General features: G+C 39.9%; 1 protein-coding gene across 1 annotated transcript in view; it reads left to right on the top strand.

Annotated features, from left to right (window-relative positions):
- LOC126080896 (membrane-spanning 4-domains subfamily A member 4A-like) overlaps positions 1-8,863 on the top strand; it is a 382,640-nt gene extending 373,777 nt beyond the window's left edge. The window contains exon 9 of the mRNA XM_049892105.1: positions 8,851-8,863. The gene's annotated coding sequence lies outside the window, so the exon portion shown is untranslated. The remainder of the gene's footprint in view (positions 1-8,850) is intronic.
- The last annotated feature ends 14,695 nt before the right edge of the window (positions 8,864-23,558 follow it).

Below are 23,558 nucleotides of genomic sequence, written 5' to 3'. Positions count from 1 at the left end.
AGCAATCCCACTCCTTGAAAAATATCCTAGAGAAATAAAAGCCTTTATAGGAACAGATATATGCACACCCATGTTCATTGCAGCACTGTTTACAATAGCAAGAAGATGGAAGCAACCAAGGTGCCCATCAACAGATGAAGGGATAAAGAAATCACGGCATATTCACACAGTGGAATACTATGCATCAGTAAAGAACAATGATGAATCTGTGAACCATTTCATAACATGGAGGAATCTGGAAGGCATTATGCTGAGTGAAATTAGTCAGTTGCAAAAGGACAAATATTGTATGAGATCAATATAAAAACCCAAGAAATAGTTCATACAGAGAAGAAAACATGCTTTCATAGTTAAGAGAGTGGGGAGAGAGGAAGGGAGGGGTATTCACTAATTAGATAGCAAACAAGAACTAATTTAGGTGAAGGGAAAGACAACACACAATACAGGCGAGGTCAGCACAACTGGATTAAACCAAAAGCAGTTTCCTTAATAAACCAAACTCTTTGAATGCCAGCATAGCAGGGACAGGGGTTTGGGGACCATGGTTTCAGGGCAAATTTAGGTCAATTGGCGTAAGAAAACATTCTACATCCCACTTTGGAGAGTGGCATCTGGGGTCTTAAAAGCTAACAAACAGCCATCTAAGATGCATCAATTGGTCTCAACCCATCTGGAGCCAAGGAGAAGGAAGAACACCAAAGGCACAATGTAATTACGAGCCCAAGAGGCAGAAAAGGTCACGTAAATCAGAGACTACATCAGCCTGAGACCAGAAGAACTACACGGTGTCCTGCTACAACCCAGGACTGCCCTGACAGAGAACACAACAGAGAGTCCCTGAGGAACAAGAGAGCAGTGGTATGCAGACCGAGAATTCTTGTAAAAAGACCAGACTTAATTATCTAACTGAGATCAGTAGGACCATGGTCGCCACACCTTCTGTTAGCCCAAGACAGGAACAATTCCCAAACCTAACTCTTCAGACAGGGATTGGACTGGACTATAAAATAGAAAATGATACTGGTGAGGTGTGTGCTTCTTGGATCAAGTAGACACAAGAGACTATGTGGGCAGCTCCTGTCCGGAAAGGAGATGACAAAGCAGAGGGGGACACAAGCTGGCTGAATGGACAGGGAAATACAAGGTGGTGAGAAGGAATGTGCTGTCTCATTACAGGGAGAGCAACTAGGAGTACATGCTGTTGTTGATGATGTAAGGTGCTGTCGAGTCAGTTCCGACTCCTAGCCACCCTATGCACAACAGAACAAAACACTGCCCGGTCCTGCACCATCCTTACATCTTTGTCATGCTTGAGCCCATTGTTGCAGCCACTGCATCAATCCACCTCATTGAGGGTCTGCCTCTTTTCAACTGACCCTGTACTCTGCCAAGCATGATATCCTTCTCCAGAGACAGATCCCTCCTCACAACATCTCCAAAGTATGTAAGACGCAGTCTCGCCATCCTTGCCTCTAAGAAGCATTCTGGTTGTACTTCTTCTAAGACAGATTTGTTTGTTCTTTTGGCAGTCCATGGTATATTCAATATTCTTTGCCAACGCCAGAATTCAAAGGCATCAATTCTTCTTCGGTCTTCCTTATTCATTGTCCAGCTTTCACATGCATATGATGTGATTGAAAATACCATGGCTTGGGTCAGGTGCACCTTAGTCTTCAAGGTGAAATCTTTGCTCTTCAGAACTTTGAAGAGCTCCTTTGCAGCAGATTTGCCCAGTGCAATGCATCTTTTGATTTCTTGACTGCTGCTTCCATGGCTGTTGATTGTGGATCCAAGTAAAATGAAATCCTTGACAACTTCAATCTTTTCTCCGTTTATCATGATGTTGCTCATTGGTCCAGTTGTGAGGGATTTTTGTTTTCTTTATGTTGAGGTGCAAGCCATACTGAAGGTTGTGGTCTTTGATCTTCATTAGTAAGTGCTTCAAGTCCTCTTCACTTTCAGCACGCAAGGTTGTGTCATCTGCATAACGCAGGTTGTTAATGAGTCTTCCTCCAATCCTGATGCCTCATTCTTCTTCTTATAGTCCAGGTTCTCAGATTATTTGCTCAGCATGCAGATTGAATAGGTATGGTGAAAGAATACAACCCTGACACACACCTTTCCTGACTTTAAACTATGCAGCATGCCCTTGTTCTGTCCGAAAAATTGCCTCTTGATCTATGTAAAGGCTCCTCATGAGCACAGTTAAGTGTTCTGGAATTCCCATTCTTTGCAATGTTATCCACAATTTGTTATGATCCACAATTTGTTATGATCCACACAGTCGAATGCCTTTGCATAGTCAATAAAACACAGGTAAACATCCTTCTGGTATTCCTGCTTTCAGCCAAGATCTGTCTGACATCAGCAATGATATCCCTGGTTCCACCTCCTCTTCTGAAACTGGCCTGAATTTCTGGCAGTTCCCTGTTGATATACTGCTACAGCCGTTTTTGAATGATCTTCAGCAAAATTTTGCTTGCGTGTGATTTTAATGATATTGTTCTGTAATTTTCACATTCAGTTGGTTCACTTTTCTTGGGAATAGGTATAAACATGGATTTCTTCCAGTCAGTTGGCCAGGAAGCTGTCTTCCATATTTCTTGGCATAGACGAGTGAGCACCTTCAGCGCTGCATCTGTTTGTTGAAACAGCTCAATTGATATTCCATCAATTCCTGGAGCCTTGTTTTTTGCCAATGCCTTCAGAGCAGCTTGGACTTCTTCCTTCAGCACCACTGGTTCCTGATCATATGCCACCTCTTGAAATGGTTGAATATCGACTAGTTCTTTTTGGTATAATGACCCTGTGTATTTCTTCCACCTTCTTTTGATGCTTCCTGCATCGTTTAATATTTTCCCCATGGAATCCTTCACTATCGCAACTCAAGGCTTGAATTTTTTCTTCAGTTCTTTCAGCTTGAGAAATGTCAAGCATGTTCTTCCCTTTTGATTTTCATCTCCAGCTCTTTGCACATGTCATTATAATACTTTACTTTGTCTTCTTGAGAGGCCCTTTGAAATCTTCAGTTCTTTTACTTCATCAATTCTTCCTTTTGCTTTAGCTGCTCGACGTTCAAGAGCAAGTTTCAGAGTTTCCTCCAACATCCATCTTGGCCTTTTCTTTCTTTCCTGTCTTTTCAATGACATCTTGCTTTCTTCATATATGATGTCCTTGATGTCATTCCACAACTCGTCCGGTCTTCGGTCACCAGTGTTCAATGTGTCAAATCTATTCTTCAGATGGTCTCTAAAGTCTGGTGGGATATACTCAAGGTCATATTTTGGCTTTCGTGGACTTGCTCTGATTTTCTTCAGTTTCAGCTTGAACTTGCATATGAGCAACTGATGGTCTGTTCCACAGTTCACCCCTGGCCTTGTTCTGACTGATGTACATAGCAAGGTGCATATAAATTTTTGTACAAGATCCTGACTTGATTTGTAAACTTTCACTTAAAGTACAATAAAATTAAAAAAAATAATAAAGCAAATGGAAGAAATAATGAAGTTGGAGAGCTGAACAGAAGATTTCAAAGGGTGGCTCGAGAAGACAAAGGAAAGTGTTATGATGAAATGGTGCAAAGACCTGGCATTAGAAAACTAGAAGGAGAGAACACACTTGATATTTCTTAAATTGAACAAACTAAAGGGAAAATTGAAGCCTTATTTGCTATAATGAAGGATTTTGCAGGCAAAATATTGAACAATGCAGGAAGCATCAAAAGAAGATGGAAGGAATACACAGAATCATTGTACCAAAAAGAATTGGTCAACGTTCAACAATTTCAGGAGGTAGCATATGATCAGGAACTGATGCTACTGAAGGAAGAAGTTCAAGATGACTTGAAAAGAATGGTGGAAAATGATGCTTCAGGAATTGACAGAATACCAAGAGAGATGTTTCAGCCAACAGATACAACACAAGAAGTGCTCACTAGTCTATGCCAAGAAATTTGGAAGACAGATACCTGAACAACCAACTGGAAGAGATTCATATCTGTTTTCATTCCCAAGAAAGGTCACCTAACAGAATTTGGAAATTATCGAACAACATCATTGATACCACAAGCAAGTAAAATTTTGCTGAAAATCATTCAAAAGCAATTGTAGCAGTACATTGATAGGGAACTGCCAGAAATTCAAACCAGCATCCGAAGAGGTCCTGGAAAGAGGGATATCATTGCTGATATCAGAAGGACCTTGGCTGGAAGTAGAGAATGCCAGAAAGATGTTTACCTTATGTTTCATTGGCTGTGAGTGGCATTCAACTGTGTGGATCATAGCAAATTATGGATAACATTTCAAAGAATGGGAATTCCAGAACACTTATGTGTGCTTATGAGGAACCTGCACATAGACCAAAAAGCAGTTGTTCAAACAGAACAAGGGGGATACTGCAGGGTTTAAAATCAGGAAAGGTGTGTATCAGGGTTGTATCCTTTCACCATACTTATTCAATCTGTATGCTGAGCAAATAATCTGAGAAACTGGACTATATGAAGAAGAACTCCACATCAGAACTGGAGAAAGACTCATTAACAACCTCCTTACAAGGAACGAATACCAATACCAGGAAGCAATCGAAATTTTCTTTCTTTTTTTTTTTTTTTTAATTCTTTAGTTTCCAGTACAGCTAACCCCTTCACCATTGAGACAATTCTGACTCATAACGACCCTACAGGGGAGTAGAACTGCTTCAAAGGGTTTCTGAGGAGCAGCTAGTGAACTCAAACTGCTGACCTTCTGGTTAGCAGCCAAGCTCTTAACCACTGTGCCGCCAGAGGTTTCCAGTCCAGCTGTAAGTGTTTTATTAGCATCACATCAAGTTATCCCCATGTTAGTCTATGTGATCAAGTTTTTCTTGAAGTTTATATACATGATATTTCACATTCTTTCTTAAGTTTTGTTTCTTCTAAAATACTGTATAATTTTTCTGCTATGGTAAATGAGGTGCTTTTACTCAGTCCTATCTTCAAACATACACACACACATACATGAACCTATTTATAACATTTATATATAATTTTGGAGCCCTGGTGGCACTGTGGTTAAGACCTTGGCTGCTAAACCAGAAGGGCAGAAGTTTTAATCCACCAGCCACTCCTTGGACACCCTATGGGGCAGTTCTACTCTGTCCTAGAAGGTTGCTATGAGTTGACAATGGGTTTGGTTTTGGTTTTATATATAATTTCTGTTTGCAGTGTTGTTCCCATCTGCCTTATTAAATTTTCTTATTTTTATAGTAGTTTCTAGTGGTTATTCTTGTATATTTCTAATATAACTCATATTTGTACTTAATTAACATTAGTTTTAACCATTTTTTCACTTTTTAAAACACAATTGTATTGGTTCAGGTAATATACTCAGAACAGTTTACAGAATAGTAGCCATACTTTCTTGATTTAAACTTTAAAGATATGATGCTAGGGTTTTCCTATTAAGCATAATGACCACTTTTGGACTGAGATAGTATGTTATATTATGGAAGATCCGACTCTTCATATTTTATCAATAAATAACGCTAAATTATATTATGTATATTCAACATATACAGCATCAGGATGTGAATTTTCCCTAAATTTATTAATTTTATAGATTATTATATTATTTTTATATTTAAAAAAATTGTACATTGGAAGAATTACCAGATTCATCACATTTAATACGATGAAGAATTCTCTCTGCTTTTTTTTTTTCTAAAAGTGATTTAGTTTACATTTACCATCTTTTTTTTATCTCTCGATACTCCCCCACGTCATCTGTCAGTTTGTTGTACTGTTGGGGCTTGAGTGTTGTGGTGATGCTAGAAGCTATGCCCAGGAAGGTCGCCCATGGCAGATGGGTTTCAGCTGAGCTTCCAGATTAAGACAGACTAGGAAGAAGGACCTGGTAGTCTACTCTGAAAAGAATTAGCTAGTGAAAACCTTACAAATAGCAGTGGAGCATTGCCCGATATTGTGCCGGAACATGAGCCCCTCAGGTTGGAAGGCACTCAAAATACGGCTGGGGAAGAGATGCCTCCTAAAAGTAGAGTTGACCTTGATAGTGTGGATGGCATCAAGCTTTTGGGACCTTCATTTGCTGATGTGGCATGATTCAAAATGGGAGGAAACAGCTGCAAACATCTGTTAATAATTGGAAAGTGGAATGTACGAAGTATGACTCTAGGAAAATTGGAAATCGTCAAAAAATGAAATAGAACGCATAAATATCCTAGGCATTGTTGTTGTTATGTTGTTGTTAGGTGCCATCGAGTCAGCTCCGACTCATAGTGACCCTATGCACAACAGAACGAAACGCTGTCCGGTCCTGAGCCATCCTTACAATCATTGTTATGCTTGAGCTCATTGTTGCAGCCACTGTGGCAATCCACCTTGTTCAGGGTCTGCCTCTTTTCCGCTGACCCTGTACTCTGCCAAGCGTGATGTCCTTCTCCAGGGACTGATCCCTCCTGACAACTTGTCCAAAGTATGTAAGACACAGTCTTGCCATCCTTGCCTCTAAGGAGCATTCTGGCTGTACTTCTTCCAAGACAGGTTTGTTTGTTCTTTTGGCAATCCATGGTATATTCAATATTCTTCACCAACACTGCAATTCAAAGGAGTCAATTCTTCTTCGGCCTTCCTTACTCATTGTCCAGCTTTCTCATGTATATCATGTGATTGAAAATACCACGGCTTGGATCAGGTGTACCTTAGTCTTCAAGGTGACATCTTTGCTCTTCGACACTTTAAAGAGGTCCTTTGCAGCAGATTTACCCAGTGCAATGCATCTTTTGATTTCTTGACTGCTGCTTCCATGGCTGTTGATTGTGGATCCAAGTAAAATGAAATCCTTGACAACTTCAACCTTTTCTTCCATTATCATGATGTTGCTCACTGATCCAGTTGTGAGGATTTTTGTTTTCTTTATGTTGAGATCCTAGGCTTTAGTGAGCTGAAATGGACTGGTACTGGCCATTTTGAATTGGATAATCATATTGTCTACTCTTCCAGGAATGACAACGTGAAGAAGAATGGCGTCCCAATCATAGTCAAAGAGAATAGATCTTCCCTGAAGTACAATGCCATCAGTAATAGGATAATACCCATAAACCTACAAGGAAGACCAGTTAATACGACTATTTTTCAAATTTTATGCACCAACCACTAAGGCCAGAGTTGAAAAAGTTGAAGATTTGTACCAACTTCTACAGTCTGAAATTGATGAAGCATGCAATCAGGATGCGTTGATAATTACTCGTGATTGGGATGTGAAAGTTGGAAACAGAGGAGGCAGAGTGGTAGTTGGAAAATATGCCTTTGGTGATAGAAATGAAGCCAGAAATCACAAGATAGAATTTTGTGAGAACAATGAATATTTCATTGCAAATTCTTTTTTTCGACAACATAAGTGGTGACTGTACACAGTTACCTCACCAGACGGTGTACAAAGGAATCAAATCAACTACATCTGTGGAGATGGTGGAAAAGCTCAATATCATCACTCAGAACAATGCCAGGGGCCAACTGCGAATCAGACCATCAATTACTCATATGCAAGTTCAAGTTAAAACTGAAAAAAATAAAACAAGCCCATGAGAGCCAAACTACAACCTTGAGCATATCCCACCTGAATTCAGTCTCAAGAATAGACCTGACACGTCAAATACTAACGACTAAAGACCAGACGAGTTGCTGAATGACGTCAAGGACATTATACATGAAGAAAGCAAGAGGTCATTAAAAAGACAGGAAAGGAAGAAAAGACCAAAATGAATGTTAGAAGAGACTCTGAAAGTTGCTCCTGAACATCAAGTAGCTAAATCAATTGGAAGAAATGACGAAGTAAAAGAACTGAACAGAATATTTCAAAAAGCAGCTCGAGAAGATAAAGTATTATAATAATACATGGAAAGGCCTGGAGATAGAAAACCAAAAATGAAGAACACGCTCAGTATTTCTCACCAGACATTTTCCAGTTCTACTTCCTGCTGCAATTGAGAAGGACCCTGAAACAATAAATTAGTAACAAAAAGAAAAATGAAGGTAAAATTTTAAGCAATAAGATGGATTGACTCAGTGACATCAACAATGGGCTCAAGCATAACAAGGATTGTGGGAATAAGCAAGGACTGGTTAGTATTTTGTTCTGTTGTTTATAGGGTAGCCGCATCAGAACTGACTCAACAACACCTAACAACAACAACAAATGTCTTGATATTAGGCCCTTTTCAAGAAATTTTTCATGCTGTTTCATTAGATTGGTCATTTTTTTAGTATTAAAATACGACTTTTTGAGACTCTTGAAATTAGAGAGTGAAAGCAAACCTCGAAACTCAAACAGTTGAATAGTCTGAGGCAGGGAGCCTGTTGACTTGATACTCAAAATTTTTGCTAAAAGGAAAATAATTACACCATCATTGCAGTCAAATGAACTAGTAAATTTTAATCATCTAATAAGGAATTTGAAATGTTTGCTACTCTTTTATTTACAAGTTTTAACGGATATTTTAAAAGAGATTAATCTTAGTTTCTTTTGTAATACCTTGTTCAAATTTGGTACCAATATTAGTGTTAATTCATATCAGGAATTTGGAAGCTTTCTTTATATTTCAGTGTTCTGGAACTGCATAAATGTCATTGCAATCAGCTATTGTTTGAAAGGCTTGATAAATTTCCCTATAAATCCCTCTGATAGAACATCTGTGTTCTTTCTTGAGAAGGTGGGGATTATTTACAAAGCTTTGTGTTTCTTCTAAGATAATTGGCCAATTTAACATTGCTATCTAATTTTTAGGGGTAAATTTTGGTAAATTATAACTTCAAATGTTTGCTTAAAATTTTACCTTCATTTTTCTTTTTGTTACTAGTTTATTGTTTCAGGAGCCTTGTCAGTTGCAGCAAGAACCGCAACTACATATAAAGCATGTCTGATGAGAAATATTTCCTAATTTTTTTGTACCAAAAGAGGGCCAATTAATGATATCTGATAACCCAATATATTGTTTGTTTTTAAACAAGCAGGAGCGATTGTGAGATTCAACTGGTTAAACTGATCATTCAAAATAGCTCATCAGCCAATTCACCAATGACAGAATTTCTGACATGGGGCTGAATAGTTTGGTGAGGTAGTTACTGAGAGAACCTTTATGAAGATACAGAGGATTCCTTAGGGAAAACGTGAAACAGAAGCAAAGATTCCTGCAAATTGAGGTCCAGACCATGAATGGTACTGAGTGTTGGTGTGACGTATTTATTAACTGAATGATTAAAATGTGTAATAAAATCGAATCCTAAATGGATTTTGATTCAGATTGCAGTAATATAAAATTTACACTAAGGCTTCCATGCCAAGCTGTGTTTCCCAAAGCCAATAAAAGGCAAAAAGCCCAGATTTCATCAAGTGTTTTTCCTGCCGAAAGACCATATTTGAATTTTCTTTGCTCAAAGAATAAATATTAACCTGTGGGGCATGTTCACAATGCCCTTTCCAAACCTACCTCCCTAGCTTCTCATCCAGTTAGATCCACTAAATGGTACCTACTGCTGCAGTCACACCCAACCTCTCACTCTTTCCTGAACAATTTGAGTTTTTATGAAAGGCTGCCATACCTTCTCCTATGAGAAGAGAATGTATGGCAGGGAATACCCAGGGGAGGAAACTAATATACGGAATGTGTAGAGGCATGACAGGGAGCAGCACTTAGAGAAGGATAAGCAAGCATGCACCAGAAGTATGACATGGTAGGAGATGGACACAGTATATCCCCAACTAAAGTATAAAGGGCATTGTAAGCCCCTCCAATGCGATTCCTAGGGGAGTCATATGAAGGATACAAGATCATATTTGTGTTCTGGCAAGAGATTAAATCCCTGGGAGGTGCAAATGGTTTGACTTGACTGTTAGCCTAAAGATGGACATTCAAACCCACCCAGTGGTGCCACAGAGGAAAGATCTGGCAATCAGTTCTATAAATATTACAACTAGAAAAAACTCTATGAAGTCTTCTTAAAACCACACTATAGTTTAGCTTAACTTGTAAAAAAATGTCTTCCTTGAGCATTATGCTCTTTTAAAAACTGTTTCTATGGGATCAAAGTGACAACAGCATCTACAAAGATTAGGCAGAAATCTTAAGGGGCAGTGAGTTTATGGTAATGAGGGACGAACATTTCAGAAAAGGAGGGTGAGAATGGTTGCATGACTCCAAGAATATAATCAAAGTCAAAGAATTATACATATAGAAACTGTTGAATTGTATATTTTGCTGTGTATCTTCACAATAACAAAAAACCCTATGAAGCAGTTCTACTTTGTAATACTAGGTTGCCATGAATCAGAATCCACTGTATGGTAACAGGTTTGGGCTTTTTAAAAATATATATATATATGTGTGTATAAGGAAAGAGACAAATTAGGAGGTTAATGCTGGAGAAGATGACTATGTTGGGGAAGAAACAAGGAAGAAGGCATATCTGAGGATGTCAGACTGTTCCTTTCTAGGTTCTAGGTAGCCTACCCCCACGTGTTTGTCAGTTTGTTGTACTGTGGGGGTTTGTGTGTTGCTGTGATGCTGGAAGCTATGCCACTGGTATTCAGATACCAGCAGGGTCACCCCTGGAGGACAGGTTTCAGCTGAGCTTCCAGACTAAGACAGACTGGGAAGAAGGAGCTGGCAGTCTACTTTTGAAAAGCATTAGCCAGTGAAAACCTTATGAACAGCAGCAGAACATTGTCTGATATAGTTCTGGAAGATGAGCCCCCCAGGTCGGAAGACACTCAAAAGATGACGGGGAAGAGCTGCCTCCTCAAAGTAGAGTTGACCTTAATGACGTAGATGGGGTAAAGCTTTTGAGACCTTCATTTGCTGATGTGGCACGACTCAAAATGAGAAGAAACAGATGCAAACATCCATTAATAATCTGAACTTGGAATGTACGAAGTATGAATCTAGGAAAATTGGAAATCGTCAAAAATGAAATGGAACACATAAACATCGATATCTTAGGCATTAGTGAGCTGAAATGGACTGGTATTGGCCATTTTGAATCAGACAGTCATATAATCTACTATGCTGGGAATGACAACTTGAAAAGGAATGCTGTTACATTCATCGTCAAAAAGAATGTCTCAAGATCTATCCTGAAGTACAATGCTGTCAGTGATAGGATAATATCCATAAGCCTACAAGGAAGACCAGTTAATATGACTATTATTCAAATTTACGCACCAACCACTAGGGCCAAAGATAAAGAAATAGAAGATTTTTATCAGCTGCTACAGTCTGAAATTGATTGAGCATGCAATCAAGATGCATTGATAATTACTGGTGATTGGAATGCAAAAGTCGGAAACAAAGAAGAAGGATCAGTACTTTGAAAACATGGCCTTGGTGATAGAAACAAAGCTGGAGATCGAAAGATAGAGTTTTGTGAGACGAACGACTTCTTCATTGCAAATACCTTCTTTCACCAACATAAACGGCAACTATACACTTGGACCTCACCAGATGGAACACACAGAAATCAAATTGACTACATCTGTGGAAAGAGACGATGGAAAAGCTCAATATCATCAGTCAGAACAAGGCCAGGGGCCAACTATGGAACAGACCATCAATTACTCATATGCAAGTTCAAGCTGAAAATGAAGAAAATCAGAGCCAGTCCACGAGAGCCAAAATATGACCTTGAATACATCCCACCTGAATTTAAAGACCATCTGAAGAATAGATTTGACGCATTGAACACTAGTGACCGCAGACCAGACGAGTTTTGGAATGACATCAAGGACATCATCCATGAAGAAAGCAAGAGGTCATTGAAAAGACAGGAAAGAAAGAAAAGACCAAGATGGCTGTCAGAGGAGTCTCTGAAAGTTGCTCTGGAGCGTCGAGCAGCTAAAGCAAAAGGAATAATTGATGAAGTAAAAGAACTGAACAGAAGATTTCAAAGGGCCTCTCGAGAAGAAAAACTAAAGTATTACAATGACATGTGCAAAGAGCTCGAGATGGAAAGCCAACAGGGAAGAACACGCTTGGCATTTCTCAAGCTGAAAGAACTGAAGGAAAAATTCAAGCCTGGAGTTGCAATAGTGAAGGATTCCACGGGGGAAAATATTAAATGACGCAAGAAGCAACAAAAGAAGATGGAAGGAATACACAGAGTCATTACACCAAAAAGAATTACTAGATATTCAACCATTTCAAGAGGTGGCATATGATCAGGAACCGAATGTACTGAAGGAAGAAGTCCAAGCTGCTCTGAAGGCATTGGTGAAAAACAAGGCTCCAGAAATTGATGGAATATCAATTGAGCTGTTTCAACAAACAGATGCATCGCTGGATGTGCTCACTCATCTATGCCAAGAAATATGGAAGGCAGCTTGGACTGGAAGGGATCCATATTTATGCCTATTCCCAAGAAAGGTGATCCAACCGAATGTGGAAATTATAGAACAATATCATTAATATCACACACAAGCAAAATTTTGCTGAAGATCATTCAAAAACAGCTGCAGCAATACATCGACAGGGAACCTCCAGAAATTCAGGCTGGTTTCAGAAGAGGATGTGGAACCAGGGATATCATTGCTGATGTCAGATGGATCCTGGCTGAAAGCAGAGAATACCAGAAGGATGTTTTCCTGTGTTTTATTGACTATGCAAAGGCATTCAACTGTGTGGATCACAACAAAGTATGGACAACACTGCGAAGAACGGGAATTCCAGAACACTTAATTGTGCTCATGAGGAACCTTTACATGGATCAAGAGGCAGTTGTTCGGACAGAACAAGGGGATACTGCATGGTTTAAAGTCAGGAAAGGTGTGTGCCAGGGTTGTATTCTTTCACCATACCTATTTAATCTGTATGCTGAACAAATAATACGAGAAGCTGGACTATATGAAGAAGAACGGGGCATCAGGATTGGGGGAAGACTCGTTAACAACATGCGTTATGCAGGTGATACAACCTTGTTTGTTGAAAGTGAAGAGGACTTGATGCACTTACTAATGAAGATCAAAGACCACAACCTTCAGTATGGATTACACCTCAACATAAAGAAAACAGAAATCCCTCACAACTGGAACAATGAGCAACATCATGATAAACGGAGAAAAGATTGAAGTTGTCTAAGATTTCATTTTACTTGGATCCACAATCAACAGCCATGGAAGCAGCAGTCAAGAAATCAAAAGACGCATTGCATTTGGGCAAATCTGCTGCAAAGGACCTCTTCAAAGTGTTGAAGAGCAAAGATGTCACCCTGAAGACTAAGGTACGCCTGACACAAGCCATGGTATTTTCAATCGCATCACATGCATGTGAAAGCTGGACAATGAATAAGGAAGACCGAAGAAGAGTTGACGCCTTTGAATTGTGGTGTTGGCGAAGAATATTGAATATGGACTGCCAAAAGAACAAACAGATCTGTCTCAGAAGAAGTGCGGCCAGAATGCTCCTTAGAGGCAAGGATAGGGAGACTGCGTCTTACATATTTTGGACATGTTGTCAGGAGGGATGAGTCCCTGGAGAAGGACATCATGCTTGGCAGAGTACAGGGTCAGTGGAAAAGAGGAAAGACCCTCAACAAGGTGGATTGACACAGTGGCTGCAACAATAAGCTCAAGCATAACAACGATTGTAAGGATGGTGCAGGACCAGGCAGTGTTTCGTTCTGTTGTTCATAGAGTCGCTATGAGTCGGAACCAACTCGAAGGCACCTAACAACAACAGCAACAGGTAGCCTAGGAATGAATATCACCAACTCAGTCATGGCTGCCATAGGTTCATACTAAGTGTGCTCAGCTTGAGTATTTTTTCATTCGAACCTCATCATCGTGATGATTATCGGATGCCAGAACCTTGTCTCATGATCAGGTCCTTGTTAATGATGAGTGCTTCCTCTTTTCATGGAGTACTGTAGTGAAGCAGGTCAGGGGAGCCCTGGTTCTGGCAAAAGTAATAATCAGCATTCTTTAATTGCTACATCATTTTGGGAACTTTGAACCAATTGAGAAATAGGGAAATCTTTTATTTTGGAGTTAGGGCTACATGCTACGCATCTCCTTGTTTATTCTCTATATGTGACCAGGCAAAGTGGGAAAAGAAACTCACATTTATTGAACACCTAATTTCTAACAGTTATTGTGCTGGGCTCTTTACTTAATTTTCTTGTTTAATTTCGCAATTCTGATCGGTATGTACTGTTATTCCCTCCAAAAATGGAGCTTAGATGTCAATCCTTATATGTCTCCAGAGGTTCTTGATTAAGCTTCTGACAAGTTTACCTGATTCACTAAATAAAGTAAAATTGTCTTGAACATTGTCCTACAAGTTATGAGTAACCCAGTGTCCCTCCCAACATCTCCAGTTATTCTTGCATGACTCATCATTTCTATCTCCAATATCCTGCTCCTGGAAAGTTCTCAATCTTCATTCTATATTTTATAATTTTTCTGTCCCACTTATCTCCATATGGATACTATCCTAAAATTTTATTCTCTGAATTACCACTGTTATGGACTGAATTTTGTCTCTCCAGAAGTTGTTGAAGTCCTAACTTCTGTACCCATGAGTATGACCCTATTTTTGCTGTGTTAATCAAGACATCCCATAATAGGGTGGGTCTTAAACCTAATTCCTTCTGAATAGTCTCATAATACAAGGGAAAACGGGGAGACGCACATATAGGAAAAGGCAAGTTTCATGTGAAGATTCATCTGTAACTCAAGGAATGCCAAGGAACACCTGGAGCTACCAACAATGAAGGATTCTCCCCTAGAGCTAATATCATGATTTGGGCTTCTAACCAAAATTGTGAGACAATGAATCCTCATTCTTTATGGCGCTTTTTGCAATGGCAACACTAGCAAACTAAGACAATCACTTATGAAAGATTGTGTAGGTAGTAAAACTTCTAGACATTTTGGACCATGGGGTAAGTGGCTATGGGTGAGTGGATATTACAGCACAGGATAACAAAGTAAAATGTAACATTCAATGTCTGCTACTTAAGTCTCTTGGCCAGTCTCAACACCATTGAGTGTTCAGCGATCATCACTCCATATAAACATCTAGCATTCCACCATGCTGCTTAGTTTTTCCTCTCCTTTTGTTCTCCTTGTATCTTAAACCCACTGCCGTCGAGTCGATTCTGACTCATAGCAACCCTATAGGACAGAGTAGAACTGCCCGATAATCTTATCCTCAGCTAAATTCAGACCTCAGCATTGTTCCTAATTTATTATGCAGACCAATTACAGTGTCTTTGCTTCACTCCCAGCTTCACCTGGATGTCTCCAGGGCTATATATTCACACCAAAATAACCCCTTGAGTTAAATTTGCTAAAAGAATCTACCGCCCTTAACATATGACAATTCTTATAGTAAACAATTTTATTTCTTGCCACTCATTCAAATTAAGAAAAGAGAACTTCTTCAGAGAACTTCACACATTTTTCTGAGGTGACACAGTTAGAAATTGGCAAAAGCAGGATTTGAATCTGGAACTTCCTGCTTCTTATCCCCTAATATCATTTACTATTGTTCCATGTTGTTATACTGAAGAAGAATTTTTGAATTTTAAGCTCAGTTTCTGAAGTTTCCCACAGTAATAGACTTTAAGGGTGTAATGATAAGGACCATATCTGTACTTGACTGGCTTTGTGGGGACAGCTTTTCAGTGTCTACACATGACCCTGCCCTATAGAAGGGCCAGTGATTGGCTTAATGCTCTATTGTTGCTGTCTTGAAATTCTCAATAATTTTTGAACAAGAAAGCCTACGTTTTCACTTTTCATTTGGCCCTACAAATTATGTAGCTGGTCCTGCCTTCATCTCAATCACCTTCTTCCAAAAGCCATCATGAATTCTCATGAATTGTGTGAATATTTTTCCTGCCCATCCTCACACCAGAGGGCATCCATAACGTCTTCCTGGAATCTGAAGCATCAAGTGTCTTCTTACCCGGCATCTACTTTCAGCCCTCAAATCTATGAGTCCATATTTCTTGCTCAACCCAAGAGTCAACACTCTGGGAGACATAGGGAGGTAACCCTGTTCCTGCCTTCAGGAAACTCTAGTCTAGTCCTCCTGAGAGGAAAATATCATCATCATCATAGTAATCATTCATCACCATCACCTTCATCCCAGCAGTTAGTTTTCCAAAGGGTCAGAGGATTTACCTTTGAATATAATTATCAAAAGAGGTTAAAAAATGGTGAGATCTTTGTAGATAAGAGTGTTTAGGTAGCATATTACCTGGAATCATTAGGTATAAGGAAATGAAATTGCCAGGGATCAAATATAGTTGACCTAGAAAAACGGGTATTCTGTGGGATGAAACTAACATGTGTTTAATTTGCTACTTTTTCTTGAAAATGCAGCCTGGCACCTGTTTTGTAGATAAAGTTTTATTGAAACACAACCTCGCTCACTTGTTTACATATTGTGTAAGTATGCTTTTGAGGTACAAGGGGAGAATTGAGTAGTTGCAACAGAGATCTTAAAGCCTGAAAAGATTTAAGTGTTTACTATCTGGTCCCTTACAGAAAAAAATTGCCAACCTCTGGTCTACCCCTCTAGATGGTAAGATCCTTGAAGACAAGGAAATCGTCTGTGTTTTCTTTGCTCCTGTACCTTCAGTACCTACAACAGTGCTCAAAATACAGAGGTTACTGAACAAATATTTGTTCAAAGGATGAGTGAATGGATAATGAAATAATTAATACAAATATTCTTAGGTCCACTTGAATGTGTGTTACATCCTGAGCCCCACATCCTTGGGTTCCTCCAGGTTAGAGGGCCTATCCCTGTGCAGAGAGAGAATGACTAAACCAAAGAAATCCAGGCATCATTTCAGGATAAGATTATTAGGAATAAGAGTACTTCCCAGTGTCCCTCAAATCTGACCATGTGTTTCGGCTAAAGATTGAACCTAAAGCCAGTTCTCCTAGTATATGGATTAAAGACAGACTCATTTGGTGTTCATTACTATGTTGTTGTTGTTGTGTGCCACTGAGTCAGTTCTAACTTCTAGGAATCATATAGGACAGGGTAGAACTGACCTATATGGTTTCCAAGGAGCACCTGGTGGATTTGAACTGCTGACCCTTTGGTGAGCAGCCGAACTCTTAACCACCAGGGCTCCATTACTACATTAGTTTCTAATCACGGCTAAAATAAATTACCACAAATTTAGTTCATTACAACAAAATTATTACCTTATATTTCTGGTGGTCCAGGTCTGAAATGGATCTCACTGGGCTAAAATCAAGTTTCAGCGGGGCTGCATTGTTCCCAGAAGCTCAGGGGAGAAATCTGGTTCCTGGCTTTCTCCATCTTCTAGAGGCTACCTGCATTTCTTGACTCATGGACATTTCCTCTGTCTTCAAAGTAAGCGGCACAGCATCTTCAAATCTCTGATTTTCTGCTTCTTCTACTTATAAGACTGCTTGTAAATTCAACTTGGCCCATCTGGATAATCCAAGATAATCTTGCCGTCTCAAAGCAGCTGATTAGCAGCCTTTGCCATATAATTTAACACAGTCTCAGATCCTGGGAATTAGGACCTGGACCTCATTAGGGGGAATATTTTCTACCTGCAATGACTAAGCCACGAGATCATATCATAGTGCCCACTACATGGAATTTCCAGAGTTAGAAAAGACTAAAATGACAATAATCTTTATGATTCTTTCCTCCTCTTTTTAAAGTGCTTTCACATTTTGTGCTCGCACTAGCACTGGAAAGCGGTGGGGGGGGGGGGGGCTGGAAGTACGGTTATTTTATCAGTGAGAAAGCAAGAAAATAAGTGGCTTTCACCAGGCAAAAAAATGCTGGCCAAAGTTCAGGCTGCAATAGAAGCCAGTTTTTCCTGAGTCCTGGCCAGCCGTTTTTCTCTTTTGGCCCTGAAATCAGTGATCAGTGTTTGGAGCTTGTCATCTCCATCCTTGTGCTCCTTTGTTATGGATTTGTTCCTAGGGTATGGATGTTCTAGTGCTCACTCTAAGTGGGCTGGAGTTCTGCATTGCTGTGTCCCTCTCCACCTTTGGATGCAGAGTAAAACGTGGTGACTAAACTCTGGTGGGTTGAGTACTGGGCTTCCCTTGAAGACGTCTGTATTAGTTTTCTATTGTTGTGGAATAAATTGCCACAAACTTAGAGACTTAAAACAACACTCATTTATTATCTCCCAGTTGTCATGGGTCAAGAGATTGGGCACAGCTTAGATGGGTCCTTTGCTCAGGGTCTTAGGAGCTTGCAATCAAGGTGTCAGCTGGAGCTGCGGTCTCACGTGAGGCTGATAATCCTCTTCCATGTTGCATAGTGGAATTAATTTCCTCTCAGCTATAGAACTCATGGCTACTACATCTCAGTGGCCAGCAGGAGAGCAAAAGTCTCTTCTTCTTTAAAGCTCTTTTAGAGGGCGCACTTGAGTAGTCAGGTACACCTAGGAGAATATCCCTTTTGATAAATGCATAGACAACTGATTAGTAGCCTAATCACTGAAGTGATATCTCGTCATATTCACAGATCCGGCCCTCACTCAAAGGAAGGGGTATCGTTAAAGAGTGTGTGTCATTGGCAGGCCATCTTAGAATTCTGCCAACCACAATGGCTAAAGAAAAGCTTTTTTTTTTTTTTTTTTTACCATCCTTCCTCCTTCCAAGGGCCTTCCTTCAGAGTCCAGATTTGATAATATCTCACAATAGAGAGGCAAATCAGTTTGGTTATGATGTTGCTGTAAGCATGCTGTTTCCTTTTACATGACTATGAAAGAAAACCCTATAGAGCAGTTCTACCCTGTAACCCATGGGACATCAAAGAGTAGGAATCAACTGGAAGACAAGAAACAACAGCAACAACAACTATTTTTACTACAGTCTCTTCTCTTATTTCATTTCCCAATACCCTCTCTGTGGGTGACATTCTTTGGGTTTGGAAGGAGAGCTCTATATTTCCTTCGACGCCTTGGTTTACACAGCTTGTTGGGCACCATAATCCAAATGTAAGATTGATCCACTTGAAGTAGAGACAATACAGTTTTTTCAGTGTATTAGTATAGGGTCACTATGAGTCAGAATCGACTCGACGGCACTGGGTCTGGGAGTATAGCGATATAACTATATAAGCTGTGATTAAATCTCTAATCTTTGAAACATTGATTACTTGCTCTACAGTCTACCTCATGATTGTTCCTTTGAAGAAAAGCAAAGCAATCAAGATTTTTTTGATTGATTAAACTACGTTCCTCTCCCAAGCGGTGAAACAATGGATGAAACCATCAGGACAGAGGTAGCTGAACAAAACACACATCCATCTTGTGACCAAAACCAGGATGGCGTGAAAAGACCTGCAAGACTTCAATAATGGGTGACTTTATCATTCTGTCCACCTCAAAGAAGAATCAGCATTCCTGGAAACCTCTAAACTCTGACCTTCTCTCTTTAAAGCCCTCCTGTTAGCCCTTTAGAAGCCCCCAGAATTTAGAAGGAATCTGTACCCTCTGTCTCTTGGATGCCAGTATTCAATACAGCTTTCTTGCTTCTTACCTCTTCCTGTCTCAGTGTTGGCTTTGTAGCAGGGGGCTCAAATCCACAATTTGCAGTAACACACTTGCAGAACCAGGGAAACAACCATTAGTGTCTCCATGCCAAAAACCATCAATGAATGTTTGTTCTTGGGCTTGCTAGGGTTACTATGAGTCCTAACTGACTGGATGGCAATGGGTTTTTAGGGCTAGCTTGATCTAAAAGATGCCTGAGAAATGCAACCAGATCTATCTTGAGACTGGATTTAGAAAAGAAAGAGGAGACTGATAATGATGACATTGTGTGGATAGGAAAAGGAAACCCTGAGGCTGGTATTTGGGTGACTCCCCTGTGGTGTTCTGACTAATTTTGCAGAGCATAAACAGCAGGGCTCCAAACTCTCCAGTGGCAGAAATGGCACCTAAAGCACAATTTCCAGATTTGATGCCTTCAACAGAACAATAGAAATGTCTTCCAGAAAATCTATCCTGACACAATGTAAGAACACCACTTGAGAAAGTACCAAAATCCAACTCTGATTTTGAAAACTTATGTATTTCATAATAAATTTTCCCCAAGAACTTGATGACTTCTTTTACTGGCTCTTTATTAGAACAGAAGTTAAATAAATAAACCATACATTTAATGAGTCAACAGCACTTCAAAGTTTTCCACCCATCCTTAGGAGTAGGTAAGGACATCAAGTTGGCAAATAAGATTTGCAGCCAAATGGCAAAAAGATATTGCTGAAATGGGACCCCAAGCATGACACATTTCTGCTTCCCTTGATAATATTATCCCTTCTTGTTAGATTTTTTTTCCCCCTACATTTGAAGATACAAGGTGTTTTTGCCTGCAGAAAGCTGAGATGCATACTGTCATGGACTGAATTTTGTCCCCCCAAAATGTGTGATTCAACTTGATTAGGCCATGATTCCCAGTATTGTGTGGTTGTCCTCCATTTTGTGATCGTAATTTTATGTTGAGAGGATTAGGATGGAATTGTAACACCACCCTTACTCAGGTCACCTCACTGATCCAAGGTAAAGGGAGTTTCCCTGGGGTGTGACCTACGCCACCTTTTATCTGTCAAGAGATAAAAGGAAAGGGAGGCAAGCAGACAGTTGGGGACCTCATACCACCAAGAAAGTATCACTGGGAGCAGAGCGCATCCTTTGGACCTGGGGTCCCTGCGCCTGAGAAACTTCTCAACTAGGAGAAGACCGATGACAAGGAACCTTCCTCCAGAGCCAACACAGAGAGAAATCCTTCCCCTGGAGCTGACGCCCTGAATTTGGACTTGTAACCTACTAGACTGTGAGAAAATAAACTTCTCTTTGTTAAAGCCATCCACTTGTGGTATTTCTGTTATGGCAGCACTAGATTACTAAGACATATGCCTTTTTCCTCTTTTTCTTTTACCTTCTCCATCTTTTTTTTAATTCTCCCATAGAAAGTACTCAGAATATCCACATTCAGTCCTTACATGTGAATAAAACGTAACTTGAGTATAAGCACACATGGAGTAAACTCCACATCATAGATCAGATTCACCTTATATTTTCTCTCTCCTTCTCTCCCCTCCCTGTGCTTTCCTGCCCTCCTCTCTCTTCTTCTCCCTTCTCTTCCCCTGCCCTCCCTTCCCCTCTCTTCCCTTGCCCTCCCTTACTCTCTCCTTTCTTGCCTCCTCTACTCACTCTTCCTACTCCACTTCCCTACTTCTTCCTCTGTAATCCTTCCCCTTCCTCTCCCCTCTCTTTATCCCTCTCCCCTTTCCCTTCCTCTTCTCCTTCTCCTACTCCTTCTTCTTCTTGTCTCTCTCTCCCTTTTTTCTGCCCTACAGGAGAGGATAGTACCTTACTCAACTTTGTAGCCATGTATTGAATTGTGTTGTAAATAGTATTTAATCACTGTTCATTAAATACATTTTACATATTTTTTAATAAAATTAGCAGAATAAGTTTATGTGCTGCCTGCTTCCCATTCAGATGCAATACAGCAGAAAGAGATTAACTCAGGAAATCTGTTAAACAATCAGCTTTCTAATCAGACAATTCTGGGTTTTTACCTTGAAAATTTTCTTCCTCTTACTTGCTACCTGTGTGCCCATGGACATAGCACAAAATCTCTCTATACTTCAGTTTTTTCTTCTGTAAAATATTAATGACATTACCTGGCTCATAAAGTTGTGATAATTACTTGGTATAATATACAGAGAGCAACTAGTATATTGATTGCCATGAACTTCAAAAGTTTACATGTGTTGTTGTTGTTAGGTGCCATCGAGTCAGTTCCAATTCATAGAGACCCTATGCACAACAGAACAAAACACTGCCCAGTTCTGCACCATCCTTACAATAGTTGTTATGCTTGAGTTCATTGTTGCAGTCACTGTGTCAATCCACCTCGTTTAGGGTCTTCCTCTTTTCCACTGACTCTGTACTTTGCCAAGCACGATGTCCTTCTCCAGGGACTGATCCCTCCTGACAGCATGTCCAAAGTATGTAAGATGCAGTCTTGCCATCCTTGCCTCTAAGGAGCATTCTTCTGGTTGTACTTCTTCCAAGACAGATTTGTTCAGTCTTTTAGCAGTCCATGGTATATTCAATATTCTTCACCAACATCACAATTCAAAGTCATCGATTCTTCTTTGGTCTTCTTTATTCATTGTCCAGCTTTCACATGCATATGATGCGATTGAAAATACCATGGCTTGGGTCAGACACACCTCAGCCTTCAAGGTGACATCTTTGCTCTTCAACACATTAAAGAGGTCCTTTGCAGCAGATTTACCCAATGCAATGCATCTTTTGATTTCTTGACTGCTGCTTCCGTGGCTGTTGATTGTGGATCCAAGTAAAACGAAATTCTATACAACCTCATTCAATCTTTTCTCCATTTATCATGATGTTGCTCATTGCTCCATTTGTGAGGATTTTTGTTTTCTTTATGTTGAGGTGCAATCCATAGTGAAGGCTGTGGTCTTTGATCTTTATTAGTAAGTGCTTCAAGTCCTTTTCACTCTCAGCAAGCAAGGTTCTGTCATCTGCATAACACAGGTTGTTAAAGAGTCTGCCTCCAATCCTGATGTCCCGTTCTTCTTCATATAGTACAGTTTCTCATATTATTTGCTCAGCATACAGATTGAATACGTATGGTGAAAGAATACAACCCTGATGCACACCTTTCCTGACTTTAATCAATATTCCCTTTTTCTGTCTGAACAACTGCCACTTGATCTATATAAAGGTTCCTCATGAGCACCGTTAAGTGTTTTGGAATTCCCATTCTTCCCAATGTTATCCATAATTTGTTATGATCCACACAGTAGAATGTCTTTGCATAGTCAATAAAACACAGGAAAACATCCTTCTAGTATTCTCTCCCTTCAGCCAGGATCCATCTGACTCACATCAGCAATGATATCCCTGGTTCCACCTCCTCTTCTGAAACCGGCCTGAATTTCTGGCAGTTCTCTGTTGATATACTGCTGCAGCTGTTTTTGAATGATCTTCATCAAGATTTTGCTTGCGAGTGATATTAATGATATTATTCTATAATTTCCACATTCAGTTGGATCACCTTTCTTGGGAATAGGCATAAATATGGATCTCTTCCAGTCAGTTGGCCAAGATGAGTAAGCACCTCCAGCGCCGCATCTGTTTGTTGAAACATCTCAATTGATATTCCTTCAACTCCTGGAGCCTTGTTTTTCACCAGAGCCTTCAGAGTAGCTTGGACTTCCTCCTTCAGTACCATCAGTTCCTGATCATATGCTATCTCTTGAAATGGTTGAACATCGACTAATTCTTTTTGGTATAATGACTCTGTGTATTCCTCCCACCTTCTTTTGATGCTTCCTGCATGGTTTAGTATTTTCCCCATAGAATCCTTCACTGTTGCAACTCGAGGCTTGAATTTTTTCTTCAGTTCTTTCAGCTTGAGAAACACCGAGCATGTTCTTCCCTTTTGGGTTTCACTCTCCAGCTCTTTGCACATGTCATTGTACTACTTTGCTTTGTCTTCTTGAGCTGCCCTTTG

The sequence above is a fragment of the Elephas maximus genome, chromosome 7 (assembly GCF_024166365.1).
Source record: "Elephas maximus indicus isolate mEleMax1 chromosome 7, mEleMax1 primary haplotype, whole genome shotgun sequence".
In the NCBI taxonomy this organism is placed as follows: Eukaryota; Metazoa; Chordata; class Mammalia; order Proboscidea; family Elephantidae; genus Elephas; species Elephas maximus.
Note: the sequence above shows the minus strand (reverse complement) of the source record. Positions and strands in the feature narration are given on the sequence as shown.